This window comes from Notothenia rossii (assembly GCF_949606895.1).
Source record: "Notothenia rossii genome assembly, chromosome: 4".
Taxonomy (NCBI): domain Eukaryota; kingdom Metazoa; phylum Chordata; class Actinopteri; order Perciformes; family Nototheniidae; genus Notothenia; species Notothenia rossii.
The window spans coordinates 38,121,472-38,145,592 of record NC_136902.1 but is presented as its reverse complement, the minus strand read 5'-3'; the positions used below and the strand labels follow the sequence as shown (position 1 = coordinate 38,145,592).

The following is a 24,121-nucleotide window of genomic DNA, read 5'->3' as shown; positions in this document are numbered from 1 at the left end:
TCAATTGGACCATTATAGAGCAAGCCAGGAGGAAAAATAGGTCGTTCTGGCTCGTGAAACACTTCGAAATGTGGAGAAGTTGTGAACAAAAAGAAAATGACTAATATCAAAACAGTTCAATGGTCTAAGGAATAGATAGCCCAGTGGATAGAGCGGGGGCCAGGATGCGGCGATGTCCTCCGCGCAGCTGGTTCAATGCTTGGAATAATCAAACTTGTAATCATTGCTTTTCAACGGTAATACTTTAATGACTGATAAAAGGCCCTCTCCGCCCAAAAAAATGTCCAGCAACTATAGTCTCTTCTCAATAACCCAATACACACAATTATCAATTTTTAATTGCAAATAGAACATGATATTCAGTCTTAGTGTGTGTGTGCATCAAATATTTTTCAAGGCAAAGCTCCGTTAAACCCACTGCAGCCTTGCACTTCGCCAGGAGAGGTCGCTGTAAGTGAAGCTTCGAGAAATGAACCTTTTTCCGTCACAATTGTCCAAGTGGTTCGACGCTTCATTCAAAGCTTCATTTTGCAATCACTAGATAACACTACTTAATACAACAAATGGATCAACCGACTAGAATAACCAAAACCTCCAAGACTATGATAGGTTTATTATTTACAAACAAAGCTGACAGAATAGTTAAAACCTACAACTTACTGACTGTTCTTTCTGATGTTGCAATCCGGCTCCTGGGCTGTAACATAAAGCAGGGAGGCGAGACCAGAGGTAAGAATATAACAGTTTATTCCTAAACACAAACAACTGAATGGACACCAGCAATAGGTCCCCGAAGCTGGCGCAGAGAGAGTGCCCAGAGGAGTGAGAGAGACGTATCCGGCTGGGCTCCTCCTATATTCTTTCCCCAGGTGTAGCTCATCAGGCAGGTATCCTCTCCGACAGGTGCAGCTCATCAGCACCGGAACCTGTAAACACCCACAAACCACACACACAAACAGACGGCACCCCACGTGGTGTGGAGGGGTCGTCACACTGACCATAATCGGGTTCTTTTTGCCAAGAAACTCACAAAAAAAAGGTTCATGGCCACACCTAAAACCCCTGCCTTCGGTTCTCTCTTCATCCCCAAAAACCTGCAACAACGTTTTATGGAGGCAGTGAAAATGATTGATTGGGGAGACACTCTGAAGACATTGGTGAAAACAGTAATCTGTTTATATCTCAAATGAATGATGCAATGTCTTCCTTTTCAAGAAGAGGGTGCCTTAGGGATAGGAAGGAACATCATCTTCCCTGGCTGTATCTGAAGGAATCTAATGAAATCTAGAGAGACCAACTACTAAAGCAGAGCTTGAAATCCGGACTATCCACTGATAGACAGAATTTCACTCATGCTCGTACAACTAGTCTCACGGCATTTCATGTTATAGTCACAACATTTAATCTATTGATTCGTGTTTTCCCCTTTTTTTCGTGTCAAACAGAACGATTTTAAAAGCAATGTATTTCTATTGGTAATATGTTTCGTGCCTGCTGCACGTCTTTTTGTCCATTCGGGTCTTGGAAGGCCGGAAGCTATGGGGTTCATAAAAACATGTTCTTACTCAATATCAAGCCACGATTATTGTTTTTATTTTAAATCGTATAATGTCTGACTTTTTTTGTCATCTGTGAGGAAAAGAAATGGGGCTCAGAGCCTCAGAATACTGAAATCTGTATTTTTTAAAATCTTTTTTTCCTTCTAATTTGTTATTCTTTTCTAAATAACACACTGTTATTTAGAGAATAATTATTCTTCTTTTTATTTATTTGTTTAATTCCATAATCCCTGTTTTTTTTGGCGTCCGTCGGGAACTGAATTTCAAAATAAAAACATTTCGAGCATCATTGCGATCAGGGTTGGGTTGTAACGGAATACATGTAATGGCGTTACGTAATCAGAATACAAAAATCAAGTAACTGTATTCAGCTCGCGTTACATTTGAAAAACGAGAAATCTGATTCCAGTTACTTTCGTAAACCTGAAGTGAATACATTTTGGATTACTTATTGGAATTATTGGTGGAAAGATTTCCTCAATATTCATTACTAAAGGTACAGCCGAATCATCACAGCGCACAAAACCTATTACCGCCGCAGATGGACCAAAAAAGGGAGCGTTTGAAAAAAAAAGGGGCGGGTCCGCTCAGGGAAACAATAACAACGAAACATGGAGGAACAAAAGTCTGCGTTTAAATCGCGCGTCTGTGTGTGTGTGTGTATGGAGGTGTGTGTGGTTAAAACACATCAGCCACACCGCTCTTTAGCCTTTCTAATGATTCTGAAGGTAAATATAGTTTCAGATCTGGCCTCACCTGTGAGACTGCATGAGCTCAGTATGGTAGCAAGGACTTCAATGACACCAGGTAGGTGCTTTGCTACAGGTTTCACAGCATCAATTCTCGCACTCCAGCGAGTGTCAGATAGCCTATGTACAGAGCAACCTGTTTTCTTTTTGTATATAGACCAACGAGATGGACTGGCACTTACAAATGTGTAGAGGCGGTTAATGTAATGCAATCACTAATGTCCAGAAGCACACTCTCCATCATGCCTGCTATTTCACATCCTGTTTTTCCGTTGAAATCTTTGAATTCAATACATCTTTCAGTGATCTCCCATTCGCCTGTGTCTTCATTATAATGTACATATCTTATGAGCACAACATTTTGCTCGGTGTGGGAAATGTCAGGCGTTGCATCACACATGATTCCAAAGTATATGGCATCCTCCCTTTCCGTCAGAATGGTTTTTAAAACCTTTCCCCCACACAATTCAATAAACTCGTTCTGGATGTCTGGGCTCCGATAATGAGTTAGCTGGCTTCCTTTTTTGGATGTCCTGATTTTGTCTAAGTGGTCTTTCAAGAGTGGATCATATCGTGACAAAAGTTCTAGCGTACCTACACAATTTCCATTGTGGACATCGCCCAAAGCATGCGTTTTACCTCGGAAAGCTAAATTCCTCGTTGCAGAGTGACATCAAGGAGTCTCTGCAAGATAGCTTTTTCTTTCTCAATTTCAGACTGTAGCTCTCTCTGCAACTGATGATCAACGCCACATGCAGTCATAACCGAACACTGTAGGTGTTTCCATCGCAAATAACAGTCCCTGTGATTCCTACTTGTTTCATGGCTTGGGAATTTATCATACATGTGACGCCACTCGACGTCACACATCTTGTATCCCTGGTCACTACTCAAAGCACTAAGAGAGGGTATTTTTTGCTCCTTGGAGAAAAGAACACATGGTATGCAGAACAGTGCATTTTCACTTTCACTGTGAATCAACCAGTCCCTTTTCAATTCTCCCCTACCCTTATCTGCTTTGGTGTATTTCAAGTAATCTGGAAATCTCTTTCCCTTTGAATCATGTGGAAATTCTTGATCTGTTTCTCGCATTGCTAATTTCAATAGTTGCCCTGTCCTTGTCACTCATCCTAGCTGGGAACAACCCTGGGTCAAGTGATAGCAGATCTTCTACCTCAGACACCACTACAGGTGGCTCAGTATCTGTGGCATCCTGTGTCGGAGCCTCACTTTGTCCCTGACATTGACTGTCCATAGCTGCTTCCTCCTCATCTTTAATGCTTTCATGGTCCTCGACCTCTTCTTGTACTGGTATTTCTGCCTCTTCACCTCTGCTCTCCTCGTTGACTACCTTGCTTGAGGGCCCTGGCTTTAGAGTATCCATAGTGTACATAATTTATAAAATGCCCTATAATAGTAATAACACAGTACAGCTCGAGCTATCTCTTAATTGTTATAATAATAATAATGATAATAATAATAATAATAATAATCATCATTTGTATAGATATTTTCCAATTGCTCAAATCTAGCTATAGCTACTGTAACAACCTCAATTTAATGTGCCAGTGGTCAATGGTATTGCAATTACTGGAAGAACTAGAGTAACTAAATGGGAATATTACCTAAAGTTGTATTCAATGCATGGTAAGCATATTTAAAATCTGTTTGTTAACCCCAAGCCCTGCTGCTTTACCTCCCTCTCCTTCAACTGGGAGCTGGCATGAGGGAAGGGGTACTGGTCCTGAAGCCGCATCTGTGCATTAGAGCAGATGTGATTAGCATGTAACATTATACAGGTTAGGTTAGCTAGCCATAGCAAAAGGGCATAGCTGCTGGATACAAATTCACTGGGCTCAACTTCACTCATCTAATTTTTTATAGCAACAGGTAGCTAACGTCAGCCACAAAATGTTGGCCAAGCTGTTATGGGCTTCAAAACAAGTTCCGTGAATAAATACCTTTCTTGTGAAAATACTTGGTGACTAGCTGTCGACCTCTTTTATTATTTTCATCTTGCTGACGTTTTTTCTTTCGTTTCTGAGCTCCTGATTCATGAGCTGTAGAGGACATTTTCCTGTCAGTCTGTTCAAGCTGCCAGCTGCTGGTGCGCTGCTGTGCCGCCTAGTTATAGTTGAAAGTGGGGGTGCAAGATTAGTAACTGGCAGGCAAGGGGTGGTTTGGAGTGGGTCAGGCACGACCACCTCCATGGCAGAATTTTTTTAATTTAATGAACACCTGTACAGTATGTGCAATTTCCTGCAATAAAGAGCACAGAACTGTCCCAAAATCCTATGTGATCCTAAAGGATTCCTATAGGGTTCCAGAAACGTATAGAGATTCCTATAGCATTTTTTGACTAGGGATGTTATCCTACACTTTAAGCTGTCTGATATCCCATTACCTGTAACTCTTGGGTCTCTTTCTCACTTCCTCTGCCTCCTCCCTGAGTCTGCACAGTCACCACATCATTCTACATTAAGGAGAGCAATACACTTGAGTACACTGAACTGGTTTGAATACACAATCTTTACGCTACTCTGTAAAGAAAGGGAGAGGGGGGAATATATTATCCAAGTATTGGTGTCTTAATTCGTTATGTTATCCTACACTTTAAGCTGACTGATATTTCCATTACCTGTAACTCTTGTGTCTCTTTCTCTCCTTCTCTGCCTCCTCCCTGAGTCTGCACTGTCACCACCACATCATTCTACACAGGAAAGCAATACACGTATGAATACACTGAACTGGGTTGAATACATGATTTTTTCTTTTTTCTGCCATGTTCTACCTGGTTGGCTGGCCACACACACACACACACACACACACACACACACACACACACACACACACACACACACACACACACACACACACACACACACACACACACACACACACACACACACACACACACACAGTGTGCAGGTTAGTTACAGTAGGAGATGGGCTTCTATCATGTTATCTTCTATCATTCTATAATTCATTCTTCTTTTATTTTCATTTCAGGTAGTTGTACCTTAAGAGAATTGAAGGCTGGCATCTGTAAATGCAGATAGATATAGGCTAAGTACGTTATTCTTATTTTATTATCATTATCATTATTTTCTTTCCAATTAAATGAAATCAGAAAATAAGTGGTATATGATGGAAAATATGAAAGTCAATGCTTGAAGGAAAATGGACTTCGGAAATCAGTTTTTTATTTTGTATTTACTGTTCTGTAAAAGTCTTGTCGAATGTAATGTTTTATGTTTTGTGTGGACTCCAGGAAGACTAGTTGTTGTCATGCAACAGCTAATGGGGATCCTAATAAACTCAAACGGGCTTCGATCTACCAGGTAGCTAGCTAGTCAAACACACACACTGGTTGATGTTACTAGCTAGCTAGCAAACGTCACCTAACCGCTAGCTAACATAAAGAGTGACCTGTAATTCAATGCAGCGAAAATGAAGAGAAGGTGATGATTATAAATGTGTTTTATTGTATTGAGTGGAAGAAGTAAAGACATGTCTCACATATTCTTTGTTTGAACAACTTACTGACACACTGGTCGCGGGGATTTACACTCAGCCATCAGGACTGCTGTGGGTAGGAGGAGGCAGTTGATCAAACCATTGTGAGCAAAATGCGGGGGGGGGTCACAATCTTTGGAAACTTAAAAAAATAGTGTCTATAATCAGCACAAGTTCTTTCATTGCATATTATTAATTCGATTGAAATTACATACTTATTTTTACAGTGATATATTGGGGGGGACATATCATATTTTTCATATGATCAAAAAGTGGGGGTGCAAAAGCACACATTTGCTCCCCCAAGGTCAATTGTGGGGATGCACCTGCTCCGCTTGTTTGTTTCTTTTGTGACGTTTTTTTTTAATACAGGCAATTATACTTTTGAGTCATCTACATTAACTTACTTTAGGATAATAATAAAACCATATTAACAAAAATATAATAATAGTGTTCTCTGCCCCCCCCCCCCCCCCCCCCCCAGTGCTGGGCCCTTGGAATCATCCTAACCTCCCCCCCCCCCCCCCAGCTACGCCCCACGGACATTAATTCATAGCTCAAGGTAGACTGGTGCACACACTCTCCTGTTTTGCCAATCCGGTGCTTAAACAAAAATACACCCCTGGCCGAAATGTCCTTAAAATGAAGTCCGAGTTCGACATAATTCATGTCCTGCCAACCCTGGCAGGACAGAAGGCGACACGCCCGTTCTAAGCCGTGTCCCTCACTCCTCACATCCCAGGCTGCATCCCCAACAAGTTTATTATGTTGTTACATCGTTTCAGATGTTGTGTTCCAGTTGTGCTCTTGATAAGCCATTAAAACAGTAAAAACACGTTCAGTTTCCTTTTGCTTTTTGTGTCTCCTGTCACCAAAGCATACCCATCTGTTATGGAAAAAGAAAGTAATCCAAAAGTAATCTAAAAGTAATCTGATTACGTAACTGTAACTGTATTCGGATTACTTTCAGAGCCATGTATTCAGTAATCAGTAACTGATTACATTTACAAAGTAACCCTCCCAACCCTGATTGCGATACACAGCCACTGAACTGATTACCCAAGATTGTCAGCTATGGTTTAAGCTTGCTGATTGGATGTTTCAGCCTGCCATGTGTGATTGTGGACATTATATATATCATGTACTACCTGATCTCACCAGAATGCGTGACTCCACCACGACTCTTTAACACCGCATTGCGGTGGAGTCACAAACTTTGCTACATTTACGTGTCGGCACCACGCAAAAAACCCCAATGTAAAGTGAATGAGGCTCTTTCGTCGTGGTGCACACACGCATTTCTACAATATCCCGCAGTGAGCTTTTATTCTATAAAACGTTTTTAAAATCTACTTTATTGCTTGTAGTAACTCACGGGAGGCTTATTTTATTTTATTTGTATTCATAATAATTTTTATTTTTCATCAGAATGTAAAAATGACATTAGTTACGAATTTTTGTTTTCAAAAAACAGTGCATTGTGTGTATTTCATCTGTGATTGTTATTAAATTTGTTAGTTTTTAAGGAAGGCCAGGGCTTCAGCTGTGTCAAATAGATTGTTCCCTTTAGTTAACGTTATTTAAAAGATAATGATCATGTCCCCTTTATTGTATTACGAGCGTCCATTCCCATTGGATAACAGAGAATTTTACACCCGGAAGTAATTACAGTGATATCTGCACTACTCGTCAACTAAAAAACCCCAAATTATCCTTGTTAATTGCACAACATTGATTGGTTTAAATCGTGTACAATGCTTTTGTATTTTTCCCCTTCGATTAGGAGAAACAAATATTTGTTCGAAGTTTTTGGATGGCAGAAGACACTACACTACCCAGAATCCTCAGCTATCGTTTGGGACTACACCATGTGCTTAGCTTGACAAACCCCGTGATCAGTCCTCAAGCTCTGTGATTGGTTGACCTCCAACTGCATTCCATATGAAAAAAATGTTTCGTAAAAGATAAAATCATACTTTATTCAGTGCTTGCTTTACTCTTTGAAAGTCATCACATGAATGCATTGTAATAAATGGTTCGCCTGCATTAAATATATTACACATCTGTCGTAGTTCTTTATTTATCTACAGCAGGGGTGCCCACACTTTTTTGGCTGGTGAGCTACTTTTGAAATGACCAGCTAACCGAGGTCTACCAACCAAAAATAAAATCCCAAATTGCAAGGGTTGCTGAATAACACGTTTTATTTATACATGGAATAACTAAAATAGGGCTGCAGCAAACGACTAATTTGATTATCGATTAATCTATAGAATAATGAAACGATTAATCGAATATTCGGACTACCACTGTGTGCCTTGCACAATTTCTCAAACGCTCTTATTTAGCCGTCAACTTTTAGATTTAGTTTGAGGTTGTTTTAGGCATGTGGAAACTAACAACGAAGACAATAAAGATGAATACTTGATTCAAAAATACATATATTATTAAATTAACTAAACAAATTGTGAACAAAATTAACATTGCTTTTTATTTGAATTAAATAAATAATATTTCACATCAAAAGAAACAACAATGTTTTAACAAATCTTATTAAATAATCTGATGACAGAACTGGAAACAGAAAAGCTGAAACTTTAACAAAATAAATAACTCTGTTACCTCTAATCATTAACCCATGTTTGTATAATTGAGTTAACTCTGTGTGTTGCTGCTAGCATACATAACACCTGACGTGGAAACGTTACTCGTGGATGGGGCTACAGAGCTGCTAGAAAGACAGTGGAACCCGGTGCATTCCTCCGTCTGGATGTGGAGCACTTTTGATAAATGTTTAGACAAATTGCTCGTGTTACCGCCCTGACATGCTAAACACTTTTGGCAACGAGCATTGTCCACCTCAAGACGGGTAACATGTAACCACACCTTGGAGCGCTTCTCTCCGCTATCCCCGCCGTGTGTTGCTGCATGTAGCAGCTGCGTGTGTGTAAACTGCCCCGCCCCCTTGCAAACAGACGGGGGAGAGAGAGATCTCTTCTGGATTGGAAAGATATAAAATACACCGACCATAGACGCATTTGTTTGTCTTTTTGCATGTTAGAAACGAGTTGGCGACACTAAGACTAAGAGATAATGTTTGTGTAGCAATAATACATGACCTTTCTCAACTCGCTACTCGGAGGGAAGTCGCTGTCATATCCCTTGTACACTCCGATAATGCCTCTCCACGTTACCTTTCTTTGGCAGAGCGACGCTTGCTTTACAAATAAGGCAAATAACCTTTGAATGTGACATCACAACAAAAGATTCTCCCTCCCATTCTGTGTGGAAGTGGTATGTCTTTAGCTTTTTGCTCGTTCCCGCACTCATTTTGTTGTTTGTCTCTCCCGGCACTTGACTGATTTTGTATCGCTTTGCCTTCTGGGTTAACAGACTGGAAAGCAATAGGTCGCTTTTTCTGTCAATCAAGTCAACTCCTGAATTAAGTGGCAGGGAGGCCAAGAGGAGGGATCAAAACCTGTTTTGTCTATTTTAACGGAGCTGGATTTTTTTATTTTTATGAATGACTCGCGATCTACCAGCATTGCCCCCGCGGTCGACCGGTCGACCGCGGTCGACGTACTGGGCACCTCTGATCTACAGAGATCGGGCATCAGATCAGGTACACTTCAACTATGAGAGACAGAATGGGGGAAAGAATCCAGGAAATCACATTGTCCGATTTTTAATGAATTAATTGGTAAAATCTTCGGTAAAATAAGTATTTGGTCACCTTAGAACAAACAAGATTTCTGGCTCTCATAGACCTGTAACTTCTTCTTTAACACTAGAACCGCCAACGGGTAAATTTTACCCGCAGCTGTTTTTTTATTGTATGTAACTTTTTTTCCATAACATATTAAAGTCTCCCAGTCTGTGACTTTTCCTGAAAGTGTGTTATGTAGCACCCTCTGTCGTTAAAAATTGTCAATAGGAAGTCAGATTGAAAAAATCGTCAAATAAATTGCCATTTATACCCATATCCGCAAGCGGGTAATATTTACCTCATAGAATTTTACACCCGGAAGTAATTACAGTGATATCTGCACTACTCGTCAACTAAAAACCCCAAATTATCCTTGTTAATTGCACAACATTGATTGGTTTAAATCGTGTACAATGCTTTTGTATTTTTCCCCTTCGATTAGGAGAAACAAATATTTGTTCGAAGTTTTTGGATGGCAGAAGACACTACACTACCCAGAATCCTCAGCTATCGTTTGGGACTACACCATGTGCTTAGCTTGACAAACCCCGTGATCAGTCCTCAAGCTCTGTGATTGGTTGACCTCCAACTGCATTCCATATGAAAAAAATGTTTCGTAAAAGATAAAATCATACTTTATTCAGTGCTTGCTTTACTCTTTGAAAGTCATCACATGAATGCATTGTAATAAATGGTTCGCCTGCATTAAATATATTACACATCTGTCGTAGTTCTTTATTTATCTACAGAGATCGGGCATCAGAATAGACCGGAAACTATTCTTTTACCGTTCTGTTTTAATTTCACAATAAAGTTAGTCGTAATAATTTGTTTTGATACAGTGGGGCAAAAAAGTATTTAGTCAGCCACCAATTGTGCAAGTTCTCCCACTTAAAAAGATGAGAGAGGCCTGTAATTTTCATCCCAGGTACACTTCAACTATGAGAGACAGAATGGGGGGAAAGAATCCAGGAAATCACATTGTCTGATTTTTAATGAATTAATTGGTAAAATCTTCGGTAAAATAAGTATTTGGTCACCTACGAACAAACAAGATTTCTGGCTCTCATAGACCTGTAACTTCTTCTTTAACACTAGATCCGCCAACGGGTAAATTTTACCCGCAGCTGTTTTTTTATTGTATGTAACTTTTTTTCCATAACATATTAAAGTCTCCCAGTCTGTGACTTTTCCTGAAAGTGTGTTATGTAGCACCCTCTGTTGTTAAAAATTGTCAATAGGAAGTCAGATTGAAAAAATCGCCAAATAAATTGCCATTTATACCCATATCCGCAAGCGGGTAATATTTACCTCATAGAAAATGCAGCGTAAACATGACGTGTTGCTATAGCAACACCTTTTGTCTACTGCGGTTCCTTATTGATAGAGAGATAGATAGAGAGAGATAGATAGATATATTGATAGATAGATAGAGAAAGAGAGAGATAGATGTATAGTTATAGATAGTGTAACATCTTTGAGAATACAAGATTTTGGGTGACTGAGCTCACGTTGAGGACGTAATGCATGTCTGCAGGTTACGTGCCAGTTGAATAAAGATGAACACTCGGAATGAGAGAAGTAGTCCGCGTCGTCTGTTTATGTAGACAATTATATGTCCATAGAATAGATCATTACAGATGGATCGATAGATAGTTATAGATAGATAAAGAGAGATTGAGATATTTGTATCTAAACAAATCACAAGTCTAACACCAAGCGTTTAAATCAGCACTTGTAGCAATATTTTATACTTCATGCTATCTGCACAAACTATATCATATGAAAAGCTGAGAGTCCACAGATTCTATTGGTACAAGTTTCATCCCTGTGCGATCAAAATTCACTGTTCCTTATGATAAATAAAATAACATTGTACCTTGCGAATCAATAGCGGGTACATTTTACCCGTTGGCGGTTTTAGGTATACAGCGACCTCTGGCGGTTCTAGTGTTAAGAGCCTCCTCTGTACTCCACTTGTTAACTGTATTAATGGCACATGTTTGAACTCGTTATCAGTATAAAAGACACCTGTCCACAACCTCAAACAGTCACACTCCAAACTCCACTATGGCCAAGACCAAAGAGCTGTCAAAGGACACCAGAAACCAAATTGTAGACCTGCACCAGGCTGGGAAGACTGAATCTGCAATAGGTAAGCAGCTTGGTGTGAAGAAATCAACTGTGGGAGCAATTATTAGAAAATGGAAGACATACAAGACCACTGATAATCTCCCTCGATCTGGGGCTCCACGCAAGATCTCACCCCGTGGGGTCAAAATGATCACAAGCAAAAGGTGAGCAAAAATCCCAGAACCAACACGGGGGGACCTAGTCAATGACCTGCAGAGAGCTGGGACCAAAGTAACAAAGGCTACCATCAGTAACACACTACGCCGCCAGGGACTCAAATCCTGCAGTGCCAGACGTGTCCCCCTGCTTAAGCCAGTACATGTCCAGGCCCGTCTGAAGTTTGCTAGAGAGCATTTAGATGATCTAGAAGAGGATTGGGAGAATGTCATATGGTCAGATGAAACCAAAATAGAACTTTTTGGTAAAAACTCAACTCGACGTGTTTGGAGGAGAAAGAATGCTGAGTTGCATCCAAAGAACACCATACCTACTGTGAAACATGGGGGTGGAAACATCATGCTTTGGGGCTGTTTTTCTGCAAAGGGACCAGGACGACTGATCCGTGTAAAGGAAAGAATGAATGGGGCCATGTATCGTGAGATTTTGAGTGACAACCTCCTTCCATCAGCAAGGGCATTGAAGATGAAACGTGGCTGGGTCTTTCAGCATGACAATGATCCCAAACACACCGCCCGGGCAACAAAGGAGTCGCTTCGTAAGAAGCATTTCAAGGTCCGGGAGTGGCCTAGCCAGTCTCCAGATCTCAACTCCATAGAAAATCTTTGGAGGGAGTTGAAAGTCTGTGTTGCCCAGCGACAACCCCAAAACATCACTGCTCTAGAGGAGATCTGCATGGAGAAATGGGCCAAAATACCAGCAACAGTGTGTGAAAACCTTGTGAAAACTTACAGAAAACGTTTGACCTCTGTCATTGCCAACAAAGGGTATATAACAAAGTATAACTTTTGTTATTGACCAAATACTTAATTTCCACCATAATTTGCCAATAAATTCTTTAAAAATCAGACAATGTGATTTTCTGGATTTTATTTTCTTCTCATTTTGTCTCTCATAGTTGAGGTATACCTAGGATGAAAATTACAGGCCTCTCATCTTTTTAAGTGGGAGAACTTGCACAATTGGTGGCTGACTAAATACTTTTTTGCCCCACTGTTATAACTACTAGACCGCTGGGTCATGTTAAGACCATCTTTTCTGTGTTGCTGTGGGGTTTTTCCTTCGCTTTTGTGTTACAAATATCAAAACAATAAACAAATATATCCTTTGTAAACTAAACCAGAAACAGCAGTATATTTTATTTTGTTAACACTGTAAACTTGACAGCTTTTTAACCCGCACTTACTGGTTAAAGCACGTTATTGCATGTTTGGAGTAATTGCAATGTAGGAAGATTGTGTTGCTTTTTAATGCCTTTTTCTTAATGTCTTTCATTTTTGTAAAGCACTTTTGAATGTGTTATATTTGATGAAAACATTTAAATATTAAGAGTACATACAAAATAGTGGAAAAGTAGAAGGTCAATGATATAAATATAGAATAGAAAATATCAAGAAGATACTGTAAATAATATCTACAATAAAACAGTTTAGTGCCTGACAGGAGGATGTGCAAAACAGACAAACTAATAAGGCTTTATTTAAACATTAAAGAATACTTTAGGTTAAGGTCTTCTTTCAAATAAGAAAAAAGCTTTGGGGTTATCTAACTACAGATACATATTAAGCCTGACAAAGTACTTAACGTCTAATATATTGCATGGTTTGTTTTGGAACTTGACAATCAACAAGTTAACTATGTTGAAGCACTTATTTTAACCGATATTATACATATTTATTATACTCTTATAAGATGTATGTAGATAGAATCAGTACTTGAATTGGGCCGGTACTCACCGGTACGCAGTACCGGCACTTCTGATTTTTACCCTTGTGGTACCGGCACTTCTTACTGAGTACCGGAACCTTGCATAGCCTTCTCTCCCGCTAACGTTAGCTGCTGCTTGCGCAACTACCACCAACAACACCGGGCAAAGCGATGCACCTGACTGCTGGACAAGGGACCAGGTGGACTATTTTTGCAAGAGCAATGAATGGCTCATTGTTAAAGACAAAAAGCTGGGATGTCGGATATGTAAAGAGGTGAAATATTTGGGAAAACACACTGGACAAGGACTGAAACTCTCGATTGAATGGGGTGAGTGTGCAGTGTCTCATTTTGGTAGTGAGAAGTGCAAACAACAAGCTAGCCTGAGAAAAAAAAATCAAAGAACACAAAGAATCACAAGCCCATGTAAAAGCTGCTGACATACTTCAGTCTGCTTCACATGAAGCAATTCAAAAGCAAGTGCAGTCTATGCATAGATCAGAATACGAGACCACTATCAGAGTTTTTCGAACGGCATATAAAATTGGAAAGCATAGCCGGCCATTCACGGACATGCCAATTGATTTGAACTTGCAGAAACTGAACGGGCTGAACGTGGGCAGGGTTTTGCACTCTAATAAAACCTGCGGTGAAATCATTGACCACATAGTGAGCTGAAGAAAAAAATGGCCAAAGACATTATAGAAAACAAAAGAAAACTGTGTTTTGGTCGATGAATCTACTACTATTAATGGTAAAACTCTGCCTGTTGTGTGTCTACGCTCAGCATTAGCTGATGCTGAGCCCGAAACGTTTTTTTGGGAGCTGATCGAGTTGGATAGAACAACTGCTGATGACATCACAAAGGCTTTAATGGAGTGTCTTGGAAGACATTTCAACGAGGACTTATTAGGTCAGTGTTTAGTTTATTTTGCATGTGATGAGGCTTCAGTAATGCTAGAGAAGAGAACAGGCGTTGCTACCGAGTTGTGTAGTAAATTCCCAAGCCTGTTTGTGTGGCACTGCTCAAATCATCGACTAGAGCTGGCAGTTGGGGATGTGGTCAAGGAGGTCTCAGGGGTCAATCATTTTCAAATCTTTTTTGATAAACTCTACTCATTGTTTCATGCCTCCCCCAAAAATCAGAGGCAGTTAGCGCAGTGTGCACAAGCAGTCGGACAGCGTCTCCTGGTGATCGGGCGTGTTTTGTCCATCCGCTGGGTAGCTTCAAGTGAAAGGAGCGTCAGAGCGGTCTGGGAAAACTACAGAGTGCTTCATGATCACTTTTCAAATGCTGCAAACGACACGAGCAGGGATTCCAGAGACAGAGCAAAGTACAAGGGCCTTGATGATGTGCTCACATCTGCACCGTTTGTCAGCAATCTGGGACTGATGTATGATGCGCTCACAGAGCTCAGCGACCTCTCTCGGCAACTCCAAAAAAGAGAGATGACACTGCCTACAGCAGATAGGCTCCTAACTCAAGAAATACGAGTTTTTGAATCCATGGTCTCCATGCCTGGCCCACATATGACTACAGTTCATAGAGCTCTAGCTGAGAAATATTTCAAGGGTGTTGCCCTGCGTGAGAATGGCAGGCTTGTACAGATTCATGCAGGTCAGTTTTTCCGCAGTATGGTAGAGAATCTGAGACACAGAATGACTTCCAAAACCTCCTCTCAAGTCAGCACAAGAGAAAGCCCATTACATGGCTGGGAGGCCCGGGACAATCAGCTAATACATGACATACAAGTTCTCCATCCTGGTAGTTGGCCTGAAGAGGAGTTAGACATACAGTATGGGGACGCAGAGGTGCTACGTTTGTGCTAAGTGCTGAAAGTGGACAGAAGAGAGACTGTTCAGGGCTTTCGTGAATACAAGGAAATCAGGGCATCCCGTACACCTGCTGCCATGGAGCCTCTACTAAAAGCAGTCCGAACCATCGCTGTCTCCACTAGTGAGTATGAGCGGGCATTCAGCAGCATGAATGATATCCTTACTGCAAAAAGGAATGCTCTCTCTGTCAGCCGACTGTCCAGTATGGTTTTTGTCAAATGCAATGGACCACCGCTAGGACAGTTCAATCCAGAAAAGTATGTGAGGTCGTGGCTGGCAAAGGGAAGGAGAAGTGCTGATGAAAGAGCCTGTCCAGCTCCAGCCCCTGATACTGCTGTCCCCAAGGCCTTCTGGAGCCTTTTTTAACAATGTGAGTATGAAACAATACATAGAAATATTGAAAAAGTAGATATAATGAACACATACAGTATATAATGTTTCTCACTCTCTCTCTCTCTCTCTCTCTCACTCTCTCTCTCTCTCTCTCTCTCAGTTCTCCATACAAAGTGCTACGTCTACATCCCATAGACCAGTGTTTCCCAACCTGGGGTACGCGTACCCCTAGTGGTACGCGAGGGAACTGCAGGGGGTACCTGGAATTCCAAGGTGACAAGTAAAAAATATAATAATCCCGTAAAATATGATAGTGCGCGATTAGTTTCCCTAGGGAGACAATAGTCTGTTGCACAACCGCCCCAAAATCCCACAATGAAAACAGCTGCTACCTGCAGCCAGAAAAAAACTGGTAGGTCTGCGCTATGGATAAATGGGTACGTCCGCTTGCTCTGGATTCAGGCCAGGAGGAGCCCACAGAGAAACGTAAGAAAGAGGCCAAGCTGAAACCAAGGCAGTACAGTGAAACATATATATTATTTGGATTAATTTCTACTTCTGCCGACCCACCGCAGCCTCAGTGCTTCTTTTGCGGTGAAGTCCTGGCTAATAGTGCGATGAAGCCAGCGCATTTACAGAGACACCAGAGCACCAAACACTCGGGAAGTGTCGATAAAAGTGAAGAATTTTACAGACGAAAGCTGTCGGAATCTTTAAGTCGAGCCAGACAGTAATGATGAAAGCCACGAATGTGTCAATGAAAGCACTCGAGGCATCTTACGCCGTGTCCCTGCTTGTGGCTAAATCAAAAAAACCTCACTCTATTGTTGAGGAGCTCATTCTCTCTGCAGCGACTGCGTTGGCCGAAATTATGAAAGACAAGAAAGCAGCCGAAGCACTCAAGAAAGTTCCCCTGTCGAATAACACCGTATCCCGTCGGATCAATGATATGTCTGTTAATATAGTTGGACAAGTGGTGAACAAAATGAAACTAGCCGGTCAGTTCGCTTTGCAGCTGGATGAAATGACAGACGTGAGTGGACAAGCGCAGCTCCTGTCCTTCGTGCGTTACAAAGATGCGTCGGACATAAACGAGCATATTTTATTTTGCAAAACGCTGCCAGGAAAGACAACTGGGGAAGAATTGTTCCAGGTTATCGACAGCTTGTTCAGAGAACATCATCTGCAGTGGAAAACCTGCAGCCACATCTGCACTGATGGAGCAGCTGCAATGACGGGGCGTGTAAAGGGACTTTTTGGGCACGTAAGAAAGGTAAATCCCGACATTAAATGGATGCATTGTATTATTCATCGTGAAGCACTAGCTAGCAAGAGGATGAGCCCTGATTTAAGTGCTGTTATGGATGATGCTGTGAAGAGGATAAACTTAATCCAATCTCGGCCATTGAATCACAGGCTGTTTGAAACTCTTTGTCATGAGAACGGCACAGAGCACGATCAGCTATTGCTTCACACAGACGTGCGCTGGCTGTCTCGTGGGAAAACGCTACTGAGACTTTATGAACTTCGCAATGACGTTTTTGTGTTCTTGACGGAGCATCTGCATCCTCTTGCTGTGCAGCTTGAGGATGACAAGTGGGTGGCGCGCCTGGCATATCTTACTGATGTGTTTACCAAACTCAACGAGCTCAACCTATCACTTCAGGGCAAGGAGTCACATATCTTGAAATTGTATGACAAAGTTCAAGGATTCACAAAAAAGCTCCAACTATGGGAGAGCAAATGTGATGAGGGAGACGGCATACTTGCCAACCTTTAGACCTCAGAAATCGGGAGCATTTCAAAATGCAAAATTGGGGGGGGGGGGTGCTAGTGGATCGCCGGAGCTGTTAGATTAACATTAACATGCTTATTGTAGTTGTAAGTGCACTGCCTTGCGGCCTGTAGCACCGTCCTTGATGGAGCATATGTGTGGGCTGGACCTGTATTTTACAGGAAAGGAGTGAGCAGAGAGTAGAGTAGTTGTCGATTCTTGTTTTGTTTTCTGTGAATATCTGCCTCACCCGCTCAGACTTTGAGTTGCGCGCGCTACTAAAGAGACGTGTTACCATGGAAACCAAACAATGGTGTAGCTGTATTAAAGTCCGAGTGGAAACAGTCATGTGTAAATCTGATTTTGTCAGAAATCGGGAGAAATGCGGGAGAAATATGAACCCGGGAGGGCAATGAAATCGGGAGTCTCCCGCGAAAATTGGGAGGGTTGACAAGTATGGGGAGACTTGAGCTGCAGTAGCGTGGCGTGGGGAAAAAATTAGGGGAAGCCAATAATACGTCCTTTCTTTTGGGGTGGGGGGGGGGGGGTGTGGTGGTCAATGTAATAACGTAACCAGATGAGTGATTACAGCGCCCGGTATCATTTTACACACATTTGTATCATACAAATGCAGAACTTACACACGCCTGTTATCTGACCGACAGGTCCTCACGCACTCTCCAGCCGAAACTCTAATAAGCATTCATTCACAAACTAAATCAGGAGACCTTTAACGTTTTACGTCCGGTTCGCTCCTTTGTTCCTCGCTGTACACAGCTCCAGTTTGGGCATTGGCCTGTCAGCAGATTTTATTTGTTGTTGCTGCTGCAGCGGAAGTTTAGTACAATTATTTTTGATTAAATACTCCAAATCTCCACCCTCCATAATTGCACTTGCTTCAGTTGCTTGCTACTTTCTAACGGCGGTGAGAGTGGTGCAGTGACGCTATCTATCTTCTATCGATTAGATTTACGATTTGAAAATTATAAAAGTAGGGTAGACATGTGGATATTATCCGACTGAACAAAACGTGCATTTATCTAACAGGTTCGTTTTCCACTGACCTTATTTTGAGCTATTTTCCAAAATCCTATGGAGAAATCCCATTGCTATTTCGTCGAGGGAAACCGAGCGCAGCTTACTTCCGCTTTTTGGGACGCGTCACTGCACCACTAAGTTGATAATAATAATAATAATAATAACTTTTATTTATATAGCGCTTTTCAATAACCCAAAGTCGCTTACAAAAAAAATTAAAAGTACAGAAAGGGGGTGAACAGGCAGAAGACAACATATTGGACAAGAAAATTGAACATGAACATTACATGAACAGGCAGAGGACAACACAGGGGGGGAGCAAGCATAGGACAACGAGCAAAAGACAACATAATGGAAAAGAGGAAAGAAAAAGTTGATGAATGTATGAATAAGAGATGCAGCGTGGGGTGAATAAGAGATACAGCGTGGGGTGTGAGTGAAGTCAGTGGGTTGGGGGGTAGGGTAAGTTGAAGGCTTGGGAGAAGAGGTATGTTTTCAGCTGGGTTTTGAAGGTAGACAGTGTGGGAGAGTGGCGGACAGATTGGGGGAGGGAGTTCCAGAGGCGGGGTGCTGATCTGGAGAATGCTCTGTTGCCAAATGTTTTGAGTCTTGATGGTGGTACTGTGAGGGAGAGAGTGGAGGAGGATCGGAGGGCTCGGGGGGGGTTGTAGGGGATGAGGAGGTCAGAGAGGTAGGGGGGGGCTAGGTGGTGAAGGGCTTTATAGGTGAGGAGGAGTGTTTTGAAGATGATGCGTTGTTTGATGGGGAGCCAGTGAAGAGAGCGGAGAACGGGAGTGATGTGTTCACGGGTCCGGGTGTGGGTGAGGAGGCGGGCAGCAGAGTTTTGTACCATTTGGAGTCTATGGAGGGAATGGGAGGAGATGCCAGTGAGGAGGGCGTTGCAATAGTCGAGGCGGGAGGTGATGAAGGCATGGATGAGGGATTCAGCAGCACGGGGGGGGAGGTAGTGTTTGATTTTGGCAATGCGGCGGAGGTGGAAGTAGGAGATCTTGATGATGGAGCTGACATGGGGGTCAAAGGAGAGGGTGGGGTCCAGGATAACGCCAAGATTGCGTGCCAGGGGGGAGGGGGTGATGGTCGAATTCTCAATGGTGAGTGAAATGGGTCCTGTTTTATTGAGGGTTGATCTGGTGCCTATGATGAGTAGCTCTGTTTTATCACTGTTGAGTTTAAGGAAATTGTGAGTCAGCCATGTTTTTATTGAAGAGATGCAGGTTTCGATATGGGTGAGGGGAGGGTTGTGAGGGGATTTGGTGGTGATGTAGATCTGGGTGTCATCGGCGTAACAGTGGAAATCAAGGTTGAGGTTGCGAATAATGTGACCAAGGGGGAAAAGATAGCAGATGAAGAGGAGGGGGCCGAGGACTGAGCCCTGGGGGACCCCCTGTGTGACTGGGGAGAGGGCGGATGTGTGGCCAGAGAGGGAGATGAATTGTTGCCTGTCGGTGAGGTAGGAGGTGAGCCAGTCGAGAGCGGAGCCCTCAACACCCTGTTGGCGCAGCCTTTGTAGGAGGATTGAGTGATTCACAGTGTCAAAGGCTGCGCTGAGGTCTAGTAGTAGCAGGATGTTGAGGGCACCGGAGTCTGCAGAGGAGAGGAGATCGTTGATTACTTTGACCAGGGCTGTTTCAGTGCTGTGGAGTGGGCGAAAACCAGACTGGAGGGGTTCATAGAGGTTGTTGGACTGGAGGTGGGTGTGGAGCTGGGTGGCGACAATACGCTCCAGTGTTTTGGAGATGAATGGCAGGTTGGAGATGGGGCGGTAGTTGGAGAGGTTGGCTGGGTCAAGGGTGGGCTTTTTGAGGATGGGGGTGATGGAGGCAAGTTTGTAGATGGAGGGAACAAGACCAAGGGATAGAGATTGGTTGAAGAGGGTGGTGAGGTGGGGGATGAGGACAGGGAGGCAGGCCTTAGTTAGGGTCGTAGGGAGGGGGTCAAGAAAGCAGGTGGTTGTTTTGGATGAGGTGATGATGGCTAGGATGTGGGAGGAGTCAACAGGAGAGAAGGCAGTGAGGGGAGGGAAGGGCGGGTGGACTGGGAGAGGAGGGGGGGCGTGGGGGTTGGAGGAGATAGTGGTCATGGCAGTTAGGGAGCTGTTGATTTGTGAAACTTTGTTGTTGAAGGCGAGGAGGAAGGAGTTGCATAGGTCAGGGGAGGAGGGTGGATTGATGTCAGGTGGCTGGAGCAATTTATTGATGGTGGAAAACAGGATGCGGGGGTTCCGGTTGGTGCTGTCGATGAGGGTGGAGAAGTGGGCAGATTTGGCGGCTTGGAGAGCATCACGGTAGGAGGAGATGTGAACTTTATAGGCTTCGGCGTGGACGGTGAGGTGGGTTCGTTTGAACAATCTTTCAAGTTGACGGCCGGTCTGTTTCATGGTACGGAGTTCCGGGGTGTACCAGGGGGCGGGGTTGGTGAATGAAACAGAGGAGGTTTTCCAGGGGGCCAGAGAGTCGAGGGAGTCAGAGAGAATTGAGTTGAGTGTGGTGGCATAGTCGTCAGGGGAAGAGGGGGCAGAGTCGGGCGGGAAGGCAGAGGATATGAGCTGGGAGAGCGTGAGGGGGTTGACTGCCTTGATGTTGCGGTAGGAGATGGTGCGTTTTTTGGGGTTGTGGGGGGAGGGTAGAGGGGCGGAGAAGAGGATGCAGAGATGATCAGAGAGTGGGAAGGGGAGGGGCTGGGGGTTAGATAATGGTAGAAAGGAGGAGCAGACTAAGTCCAGAATGTGGCCTTTGGTATGGGTGGGGAAGTCAATGTGTTGGGTGAGTTGGAAGCAGTCAAGGAGGGAGAGGAAGTCAGATGTCAGGGGGGCATTGGGCTGATCCATGTGGATGTTGAAGTCGCCGGTAAGTAGGAGGTGGGAAGATAGAGAGGATGCAATGGTGAGTAGTTAGACAGTTCAGAGAGGAAAGAGGGGTGTGGCTTCGGGGGACGGTAGATTAGAACAGTAGTGATAGAGTTGGGGAGGGAGAAAGCAAGGTGTTCAAAGGATGAGATAGGTGGGAGGTTGAGGTTCAGTTCAGTGATGTGTAGGGATTGTTTGTGGAGAACAGCGAGACCACCCCCGCGCCCGGAGAGGCGGGGTCTGGCAGTGAAACTGTAGTTGGAGGGAGTGGCTTGGTTGAGAGCGTAGAAGTCCAGGGGCTGTTGCCATGTTTCACAGAGGAGAAGCAGATCAATGTTATTGTCCAGTAGCAGTTCGTGTATAACAGGTGATTTGTTGGAGAGGGAGCGGCAGTTCAGGAGTGCGAGGGAGATGGATGGTGGAGCAGGGGAGGGGGTACAAAGGTTGTTGAGGTTGGCAGTGCGGTGGATGGGGATGGCGGGGGGGTGGGGGATAGTCCAGAGTGAGGGGATGGGTGAACCGTCAGGGAGGTGTCGGTTGCGGGGGAGGCCAGCGCCCCGGTGGATGTAGCGGCGTCGGCGGAGGATCCCAGCGGCGCTAGCTGCGGTGGCAGTAGCAGCAGGGAGACGATGGTTGTTGTTGAGGCTGTGGAGGTCAGCAGCAGTGTAGATGAGAGGGCGAGAGGTTGGTGGTGTAGTAGGCTGAAGCAGCGGGAGAGATAGTCCAAGCAGCAGATGAAAGGTAGCAGCAGATGAGAGTAGCCAAGGTAGTGTATTTGCAGTGGTTATTAACTGATTGGCTAGGAGTTGGTAGGCAGTGAGATATGTGAAGGCAGCAGTGGACCAGGTGTTGGAGTGAGTGATGCGTGTGGTGTTGGTTACCCCAGACCGTCCCTGCGGCACCATGTCTGGACCTAGCTACCCAACAGTAGACGAGCTGGTGGGGAGTGGAGGCTCCCCGCAAGAACGCCGGCTGGGCAGCCAGACAGAGTGAGTGTTGTTGTTGTTGATGTACGGCGCACAACAGGTCGGTCCAGGTTGGCACAATCACCATCACAAAACACACAGCGTACTCACCCGAGTCCAGAGCAGCGATCAACACACCCAGAGCCAGGAAAAACAATCCAGTGGTGTAATAAGGTAGTCCAATTGTGACGGGAGCCAGCTGTTAGCTTCGGTGGCTAACGTAGCATACAGACCGGGTAATCAAGGTGACGGAGTGGAGCCAGCTGTTAGCTTTGATGGCTAACGTAGCATACAGTCCAGTAGTGAGGGAGCCTATGAATGGAAACGGAGCTGGAGAGATGCACAACGGAGTGAAGAGCAGCCTTGGATCGGCGAAAACCAGCATAGAGACCCGTAGACAAAACAAACAAACATCCAGAAACAGTCCGGGGGTAGAAGCGGCAGTCAACAGACAAGACGCCAGCGTTGCTCTAGCACCGGAGGGACAGACGTGACGTGACGTGACTAGGAGTGATAGACATACACACATTGTAAAAGATGCGATTTGATTGGATTGTGAGGCAAGGGAAGCCAGCCGCCTCTGGCTTCCCTTGGCATGGCCCTGACCAATCACAGGTTGGCAGGGGCATGACGTGAGCCTCATCTGATTGGTCAATCCCTCCTTTTTTTTTCACCAAGGGAAGCAAATTTCGGCTGGCCTCCTCTCGCAACAGAGAGTGCAATATACTGTTTCACCATAACATCTAGAGGGGCGCTGTTTCACTCTTTGTAAAATACTCAATGAGAATGGGGGAGAGACGGGCCGGTGTCGGTACCAGATGTGTTCGGGGTACCATATGTGTTCGGGGTCCGTCTCTTACCAGTGACGTCACGACGTCACGACGTAATGACGTCACGCATTGTGATTGGCTGTACGGTAATTTACCCACGCTGTCTAGACTAGTATAGAGCTCCTGCGGATGATGTCACATATGCTGGTCACGTGACGAGAAACGAAGGGGGCAGCCATTTTGGCAGTAATCGCGTCAGTAAATTCATTGGCAGGCACTGGCAGACTGTCGAGGATGGTGGATAACTGCTGTGCACCAGGTTGCACAAATAGGCGTGGGAAGAAGAAAGGTGTATCTTATTATCGCATTCCAAAAGACGCGGAGAGGAGGGAAAAGTGGATCGCAGCGATTAAAAGAGCCAGGAGCCGTCTGAACAAGACTGAAAGATGGGAACCCCCGGCCGTTTGCTTTCGCTTATGCAGTGATCACTTCATATCAGGTGGGTGAAGGAATACAGTACAATGCTACAAAAAGTTTCTGGTCAGTTTAATTTTTACCGAAGTAGAATCTAGCACCCAGTTATTATAGCTAACGGACTCTGTGATGTCCCTTTTTAACTCAACAAGTGTGGCTCTGGTGCAGCCTAGCCAGTTAGCTTGTAGCAAGCTAGTGGTAAACAAACCCGTGTTGAAAATATTCCTCGGGACTCGGGGAGAGCAGCTCTCCCCGAGTCCCGCTGTGCAGTTGCAGTGGGCTCCCAGCACAACACCGTCGTTCCTGACCACCACCCATGGCTTTAGTTGACTTTCATTAAGCCTTTGGGAGTGATTAACCTATATATGAAATTCAAAAATAGATAAATAAAGGTTAAAAACGCCAGCCACTTTGGTTGAGTACGTTCAAAAATACAAACTAGTTTCAGACGCACTGCAGTAGCTATCCAAGCTAATAAACAAACATGCTAACGTGACACTGCCGTAGCTAGACAAGCT

General features: G+C 43.9%; 1 long non-coding RNA gene across 2 annotated transcripts; it reads right to left on the bottom strand.

Moving 5' to 3' along the window:
• Window positions 1-485: 485 nt before the first annotated feature.
• LOC307035781 lies at window positions 486-18,651 on the bottom strand. 2 transcript variants are annotated; one of them, XR_013807196.1, is made up of 4 exons: window positions 18,555-18,651; window positions 4,947-5,018; window positions 4,713-4,781; window positions 486-4,432 (listed from the first exon to the last, which is right to left on the bottom strand). It is a non-coding gene; the product is annotated as an uncharacterized lncRNA (long non-coding RNA). The 2 variants fall into 2 exon arrangements; XR_013807197.1 differs by lacking the exon at window positions 18,555-18,651 and adding an exon at window positions 5,852-6,253.
• Between the last annotated feature and the right edge of the window lie 5,470 nt (window positions 18,652-24,121).